Raw genomic sequence first — 8,933 nt, forward strand, 5'->3', positions numbered from 1 at the left:
TACCCCTTATAATGCCCCCTGGAAGCACACACACACACACACTGACAACTCGGTTTGAATTAAATGAGTTCAGACCCTTTTGTACAGCAGTTGGCACCTCGCTAAAAAAGGAGGTGATCGTGAAAATGTTCACTGGTTCTGTCATTTTGAGAGAATGTTTAGGTTTGGACCCGGAAGTCGTGAGTGACGTCAGACTTAAAAGCCGTATTATTGACTGCTTTGAAAGCTTTTATTATTTTTTTAAATTATTTTTATTGAAAAAAAAAAGGATGTTTTTTCCATTGTTGGATGCAGCTTTAAGCTGCTGGCCAGAGTAACCCTCGGCATCAAGCGGTACTACTGTCAGTCTCCTCTGGCCACAGCCTCCTAAATCAAAAACAGATGTCATTACAATACGACTCGTGGAGAAGTGGAGAACATCAAATCAGCTGTAGGAATACAGACTCTATCCGTAAAGATTCTGTGATCAGTACCTGTTGCTTTATGAAACATCCAGCGACCATGTAAAGGCTGTAGTTCGGTGAAGTTATTCTCCATCAGTGACACAATCTAAAGATATAATTAAAAGGCGTTAAGGAGTTATCTAACTGAGTGGCACTGTCAGCAATGGACAAGCTATAAATTGTTATTGTAAGTTGTAATCAGTATTTAAAAACTAAAACCTCTAAATGTTTGCTGTCCTCCGACACAGGGATCACCTTGCGACCTAACCCTGCACGGGAGAACTCCAGTTCTTTTCCTCCCTTTGGTGTCACACTTGTGGGCCCCGGTAATGCAAAAACTGTAATCGCAGTGTTCTTGACAGGAGCAGGGCTCCTTGCGGGACTGAAAAACCTCCCCTTTCCTCGCTTCACCTCCCTTTGCTGGAACATCCCAGGAGACTGCCTACAAAGTGTGAGACACAAAACATACACAACACAAGGGAATTATCATTTCATTTCATTCATTCACTAAAAAAAAAAATAATAATCATAATGGTTACAATTTTTAAGGTTGTTATAAAAACGTGCAGTTCTAGCCTACCTCTTTACAGACACATTAACCCGACTTGCCAAGTCAGATACAGTAGTGGCAGTCGGGATAGGGGTGGGGGCAGGGGTAGCTGGGGTGGCATTGGAGGTACCCCTCGCTAGTGCGCCCAGTAATTCAGTGGCCATAGCCTCAATTGTTCTCTGTAATTTAAAAAAGTTGTCATGTTACCATCTCCACTCAAAAAATACACTTATTCTCATCATCATTTCATTAATCATCATTTTTGAAGAGTTGATGACTCTGGCTTTGATCCTGAGAGAACAGTTGGTTCGTGTATGGCATTTGTTTACAACTTTGAACCGCTTGGGACTGTTACCTTGTGAACACATGCTTCACTTACAAAGCATTAGAAAATGCTCAAACGGGCGGTCGTGTGGGCTTTGAGTGGTTTTGTACATTCACAAGAACTTGCAGAAATAGAAACAGCCCAGACAGCAAAAGAGCGTTGAATCAACGGTGAATCAACCTCCGCCTTTTCAACCAAAACATGTTGAATCAGGGTTGAGACTGGACGTCGATTCAACAGCAGTTTGCTCATACTGTTCCACGTCGATTCAACGACTGACGACGGCGCGTCAACCCCGTTTCAACCTTTATTCAACTAGTGATTATGGTCGAATTTTGGTCGATGTTGGTTCTTCACTCCCTGATTTATTTACAGAACATCATGACATTACTCTACAATTAAATTAGTACAATAAAGGCCCTTTTTAGGCTACTGAATCTCCTTCAGGGCTCTAATCGAATGAATACATGAATACACAGAAAATAGGCTATTGTCAAACATATTGTAGGTCTAGCAGCGGCCAAAAAGTACACAGAGTCAGGCTTTATTTCACTGTAGTTCTGCGCCCGTACACCCCTCGACGCAGACTACCTTTATTGGCACCTCTCAAATAGAACATCCTACAAACAAACATCACACAACAACGGTGGCGACAATAATGAACACAACAGAACAACACACAACTACACACTAACAACAAGCAACCCAAACCCATTAACCCTACTTATTTTAACGAATATAATTATTATTTACACGCACAGTCATGGTCGAGGATCCTGCGGCGCCTAAAAAGAAATACAGAAGTATTATAAGTGTCCTGAAATACGACTGAATGATGTTTGTTTCACACTACTGTGCGTCCGTGACTTGCATGGCGCTCTCGAAATGCATTGTAGGTCCATCGTTCAGACACGCCCTCGGTCATCCGTTGACAAACTTGTGTGCACGAGGCGTCAATGCACCAGGCGTTATAAACCCGGCTTTTTCCTGCGTCTTCCTGCTTGTTGTTGTTATTGCAAAATGGATCCCGTAGTAGCAAGGAGTGTTGTCCCCCCGCCCCATTCGGCGATTGCCCAGTGCCCACAGCAATGATAACTTTCTCCTCCATTCTTAAACCCCCTGCTGCCGGCAGGCTTTTTGACATATCCACGGCGGGTTGTAACACAAAGAAGATTTCATTGGACAGAGACCACCACTAGTGTATTTGCATAACCACGATCTGATTGGCTGACGGATCCATCGCTGCCCGAAGGGTTGAAAATTTTTCAACTTTTGACGCCGGCCACGGTCCGTCAAGTCGGCTCCGTTGCCTGCGTCAAAAGTTGAGAAATGTTGGATCTGACCGATCCGTCGGCCAATCAGATCGCGGTTATGCAAATACACTACTGGGACGCTAGTTGGACTCTGTCCAATGAAATCGTCTGACGGAGGTAATTCTTCAATCCATTCTTAAACCCCCCGCTGCCGGCCGGCTGTTTGACATTTCCACGGCGGGTTGTATCACAAAGACCGTTTCATTGGACAGAGTCCAAGTAGCGGCACGCTAGTGTATTTGCATAACCGCGATCTGATTGGGCGACGGACCTGTCGCTTCCCGAACAACTTTTGACGCAGGCCACGGAGCCGAAAGAACGGACGGACCCAGAATGCATTTCGAGGGTGCCCCGTGCAAAATCAACGAGATCCGTCCATTGACGGAGGTAGTGTGCACGAGGCGGGAGGAACAAGCGCACAGACCAACAATCCAGACGATGCACAGGAAATGTGTCAACAAACGTGTAGTTGGTAGCAATGATCAATGGGGCAGATGGGGAAAACTATGAATGAGAAACAATTATTGGTAAGTACCTCTTTGGGTGGTCGATGGCCCAAATAGCCACTCACTATCACTCTCTGGGGAAAAAAACAACAACTTCAAAACGGAATAAGATTCTAACATTTGTGTTAAACATAGTGTTGTTTCAAATGGCCTTCAAAGTACCATCACATTTCAGTTTGACAGGCATTAATCAGTAAACACATACAACACATTTTTTAGCCCCTCCTACCTGGCCCTACATCTACAGATGGTCGTGCCGTTTTCCTTGGGGGGGGGGGTGCCTCATCATCAGTGTCCACACCTTGAAGCATAAGAAGTGCCAGTTTAATTTTTGACTAAATGGGCAGTCAAACAGCTGTTTCTAAAATGTTTCATTGCTGTTCAGTTTAACTAAAGGTCTGCACCTTCAAAAAAATGTTGCGGCGGGCCCCTAGTGGTCTGGAACAAAGCAAGGACAGTCATGGCAGTCAGTGGGTGGGTGGGTCAGCAACACCAGAAATACTAATATATATGAGATATATAAACATATACATTTATGCATTTAGCAGATGCTTTGATCTGAAGCGATTTACAACAAGAGGACTAACATTTAAGCTACAACATTATAAAAAATGTTAGGACAAGAGGTGTTCAGCTCGGTTTTCAGGAGCTTTTCGAAGGTAGTGAGGGATGATAAGTTGTATGTGGATGGTTCAGAGAACTGTCTACTCTTAGGTTTGTAGCAAGAGGTGGAGGGTTTAGTAGATATTTGAAAGAGAACAGTTTCCAGGTGTCAGTTGTATGTGAATCTTGTCATGTAACAAGACTTTTTCGCTGCTGTGACATTGTATGCACAATATGATAATAGTTACTGGTATTGTGTCAAGTCTGATACTAACGACTAACTAACGGGTTGTTAGTTTTATGCCATTCTCTCTCAGCAGCCCATGAGGTTGGAGCGCATCAATTGAAGGGAGGGGATAGGGTTGGGTGGGTCTGGTGGATAGTGTGAATGTGTGGCCTCATCCACCTCTGGAGAGGAGAGAAACGTGTTTGTTTGTTTTTTTTACCTTTTTTTTTCCTTCTGGTGGGGTCTTCAGCCTCTGACTGTATATCCGATGTTAAGCACTGTAAGGACTTTTTCAGGTAGTCCTTTGCCTTTACATATGTTGCTGAAAGCGAATGGCATGCATTTGTGAAATTTAGCAAGTTGAATCTTATAGAAATGTTTTCATATGCAGCATTTTTCCTTACCACAGCTAACCAAGACCCTAACGTCACTGTGCACGTCCCACGCTGCACCTGGAGGAAGGTGGTGTGCAACGGCCTTCTGGAGCCGGAAGTAGTCATAAGAGCTAGGAGGCCAGAAACAGTTCCATGACTCCCCTGCCTCCTCCTCCAGCTGCTTGGCACTATGGCGGTGCTCTTGTCTCTGAACTCGACGACCTTCCACACCTGTGCCATCTCTCTATCAGGTGAATGAATGAAAATAAAAAATAGCTGTGTTTGGAGTGTGTAAAAGAAGCCTTCGAAATATATTTGGCCTATATATCAAAGTCATTGTTGTTGTATATTTTACATATTTACATATTTTTACATATATATTGCAAGATCAACAGTGATCACTATCATGAGTGGTGAGAGAACTGCATACACCAGCTTAACTTGAGTGAAGACATACTCTGAAACCTGTTTCTATCTAAGCCTAACTATCTTCAAAGGGAAGAGTATACAATGCTACTCAGCTGAAGCACTCTAGCTACTCAGATCATTCACAACTGATTTACAGCAGTTTGTCACCACTCAGATATTTTTTTGGCTTTTTGTTTATATCGTTTTTTTTTCTTTTTAAAGAATTTCTTTCATTCATTTGAATTTAGGACTGGTGTATTTTATATAAAGAAAAGGTTCAATCACAAACAATCTTTTTTTTTCTTTCTTATTTTTTTGGATTGCAGAGGATACAGAATTAGGATTGGTGAAGAAGAGGGATGGCAACATAATGGTCTTGGTCTGGAAAAAGCACACATTTTCTCATGATGTCCCCAAGGAGCCCAATCTCAAGATCATCGGCCAACGTATGGACCTGAAAACAGCCTATTCGAGAGGAGGGGCAGGGATATGTGAAATGGGATTCTTTGTACCCAAATCGTCGGTAGATGATGAACACTGAACCAGAGGATAGCACAATGTTTTGGATGCAGTTGTTCCCAGTCTTTGTTGACAGGCAAACATTTGTTGTTACTGCCTTTGGGTACTGTTTGACATTACTGAGTTGTAGAGGCAATGGGCCATCCTGGTGTATGTGAAATAAAAGGGGCTACTTACTTGAAGGTGGAGTAACCGTATGATGCTGCTCTGACAGTCTCTTGACTACCTGTTGTAATGGTAGTTGAGGCTTTCGCAACATTTTTTTTATTTTTCCAAGGAAATTTTCATAGGGAAATGCAGAGACACGGTCAAGGGCACCAAACTGTCTGTACACATCAGCTAGATGTATCACCTGATGAACTGTAAATACAATTTCCCCTTGACCATATAAATCTCCAAAGTTTTTAACAAATGCTGTTAGGACTCTATTGGCAAAATCAATCATGGGTGCAGAGAGGTTGGGGCTGAGTAATAAGAACACACCCACGGAAAACAACAGGAAGTTCTCAAAAACCTCTTCTGGTAGACTGTGCTTTAGGACCACAGGTCCACTGTAAATCATGAACTGCCTTAGTTCTGTGGCCTTCCATCTGTCTATCTCTGTCAGCTCTCGTGGTTTTCGGGCAAATTCAGATGGAATATGGGGACGGAGAGCAATCAGTTTAGTTGATATAGCTGAGATGATATGAGATGGCTGTCTTATGGCCAGGCTTTTGCCCTTCATCCAGAAAAGAATGAGTTTTCTTGTTAAACCCAAACAGCAGAGGTGCATGTAATCAATGGGAAACTGGGTTACCATCTGAACAATGCCAGTAAGGGGACTAGGTTGCAGGTGGTGATCTGTGTCTGACCTAAGCGTGGCATTCATCTCGGGATATGTCATTTTATTTCGCCACACGCCAACTTGAGTGCACTTCTCACACACCCAGAATAGCCATTGTGGGACTTCATCTGTTTGACAAAAGCACGTGCTGGAGCATCACAGATGAAGGAGCACACCATCACCTTGAGAGGTTTACCTCTGAAGGTCACTCCATTGCTCAATAGCTGGGTGAGGTCATCAACAAATTATTTTAGGTAGTCATAGACAGATGGTTTTCCAGTTCCACAAATCAGACCAATAATAAAAGGGGTTTTTGTGTAATCACAATCAAGCATTGAAAGAATTGGCCAAAACTGAACTTTTGAACTCTTGAAAATGGGTAAGCCATCAATGTTGAATTGTAATCGAATTGTCTGAAGGGAGCTAGGCAAATGGATCGAATTCAATTTGGATAAAATCCTCTTAGCCAATCCAAAATGGTGATATTTTCTTTTGAGTGCCAAGAAGTGTCCTGGCATCTTTAGGAAGCTCAGGGTGGTGTACTCGCAATATTGAGAGCAGAGCGGTAACTGCAACAAGAGTAATGCCAAAAGTTGATGCCCATTGCTTTAATTTCTCTTGTAAACTAATTTCCTCAGGCTCACTTTCACTTTGATCAGAGCAGGATAACCCACTAAAATCCTCTCTTTCACTGACATCACTGCCTGTAGTGTTTTGGCAAGGACTGTTCTCGAATTCTGATTCTGATGTCTCAATCTGATCTGGTAAGCTTTCATCAGGGGGGGGCATTTTCAGCCTGATTAACGGTCAAATTAAATTGCTGCAAAATTTTGTTCTCTGTCTCCCTTGCTTTTGACAAGACTCGCCTCCTTTTAGTCCAATAAGAGGCCATCTCGGTGTGTATTGGATACAAAAGCACTTTTGTACCTTTTCTGGACTGTTCTCGAATTCTGATTCTGATGTCTCAATCTGATCTGGTAAGCTTTCATCAGGGGGGGGCATTTTCAGCCTGATTAACGGTCAAATTAAATTGCTGCAAAATTTTGTTCTCTGTCTCCCTTGCTTTTGACAAGACTCGCCTCCTTTTAGTCCAATAAGAGGCCATCTCGGTGTGTATTGGATACAAAAGCACTTTTGTACCTTTTCTGGTACTGTGTGCCTTCACAGTACCTTCTCTGCAGTGAGCTTTGAATGGTCTTCAGTGTCCCATAAATATGCAAATGAAGAAAAAAAAAAAAAAAAGTTAGTTTTGATTGTATTCAATTAGCCTACTTTCTATTTGTGCAAACACATCAGATACATTTGATAAAACAAAAGTGCAAAGATGCTTTGTCTGAAATGAGTTCCCTTACCGTTTAATTTGTAGCGAGTGAACCAATCACAGGCTTGCCTTATCTGTAGGGTCTCCGTTGTTGTCAACTGCTTCTTGGAGAGCTGGATGGAGAGGGTTTGCAGTGTCCGTATTCCAACTAGTTTGTGTTTCCAGTGTTTTTGCATTGTAAATACATTAGAGTGAACAAATCGCATGCTTGTGCCATCCGTAAGGTCTTCGTTGTCCCGCTGCTAGCGTCTTGACGTCTGGACATTGAGATGTCAATTTCAATCTGAGAGCACCAGAGCTAATCAAGTTTAGGCGGTTGCGGTATTTTGACTGCATGTGCAGTGCTTGGCTGAATCCCTGCTCGACAAGATAGGACGTGGGGAAAGCGAGGAGGAGAAGGTGAACTCTGTCCCACAACTGAGGGAAACGCTGTCCATGGGTTATCCACAACGCTCGCCAACCAGAGGTACGGAACGTGGCCATCGCCTCCGCATCATGTTGGACGTCAATGAGGCTCTCTTGGATAGCCTCCTCACTGCTGGCAGCGTCTTGTTGGAGCGGCTCCATTACCCAATCGGGGACGGCTAACTGGTCCAGATCTCTAAAACGGACCTCCACATCTGCCTTGACTGCCTTCAAGTGGTCCCTGTAAACCAGCAGATGGCCATCAGTCAACACCTGAATGTAAGTAGTAAGTAGGCTACAGTAAGTTATTTTATTGATAGATAGAAACTTTATGGATCCCCTTGGGGAAATTCAAGGAAATTGTATGTGAAAAAGTTGGTGTGTAGTCAAAAGAATGATGACAATGGTAGCCTAATAATTAATTATTAGCCTACCTCGGTCAACTGTGGAAAGTTGTTAAACTGATGCCTGCTCAAATTTTGTCCATACAGCTCCAGCTTTGCGAGAAGACTGCGTATGGTGGCCCTCGAATGGATGAGCGTCACACCATTCCCCTGGAGCTTCAGCGACACCTCGTTCATCTTCCCAAAGAAGTCCGAAAGATAGAACACGTTGTGGCGGCAGGACCATAGCTGGGCTTTCAAAGTCCCATCGGCCTTTCCCAAGAATTCGAGGACCGAGGGGAACAGCTCACACAATCTGGCCAAGCAGTTCCCCTTGGAGAGCCAGCGCACCTCTGTGTGGAAAAGCAGGCGCTGAAAAGATTCATCATTTTCTCCACATAGCTGCCTGAAGAGCCGGTCATTCAGAGCATGGGATTTTATTTTGTTTATTGATTTGACCGCTACTGTGTTCAACCCGCCTCGGGGAGTGAACCCGCCTCGCTCGAATCAGCACACAGTTCTCTTCGATGTTAGCCACAACGGCACGTTTAGTCTAAGTTAAGTCTTCCTTATAAAATAACTAAAAGATGATCAGGTGGCACAGCCACGACGGCTGGACTCTCCGTCCACCCCAGCCACGAGAGCCCCGAATGGACGTGGAAGCCTGCCTTTTCAGCAGGCTTCCTCAGGTGCTCTGCATCACGTTGATTGGGACGGGGCTGGGTTGCCACACT

The 8,933-nt window shown here is 43.8% G+C and overlaps 2 pseudogenes across 2 annotated transcripts; both read right to left on the bottom strand.

Moving 5' to 3' along the window:
• Positions 1–850: 850 nt before the first annotated feature.
• LOC311361845 lies at positions 851–7,628 on the bottom strand (annotated as a pseudogene). Its single transcript has 9 exons — positions 7,443–7,628; positions 7,261–7,286; positions 4,371–4,580; positions 4,187–4,288; positions 3,846–3,925; positions 3,542–3,575; positions 3,367–3,438; positions 3,167–3,211; positions 851–885 (listed from the first exon to the last, which is right to left on the bottom strand). The product of its transcript is annotated as an uncharacterized misc_RNA (transcript).
• Positions 5,086–6,982, bottom strand: LOC311362508 (annotated as a pseudogene). Its single transcript has one exon. The product of its transcript is annotated as an uncharacterized misc_RNA (transcript).
• Positions 7,629–8,933: the final 1,305 nt, after the last annotated feature.

This window comes from Micromesistius poutassou, assembly GCF_964030765.1.
Source record: "Micromesistius poutassou genome assembly, chromosome: 17".
Lineage (NCBI taxonomy): Eukaryota > Metazoa > Chordata > Actinopteri > Gadiformes > Gadidae > Micromesistius > Micromesistius poutassou.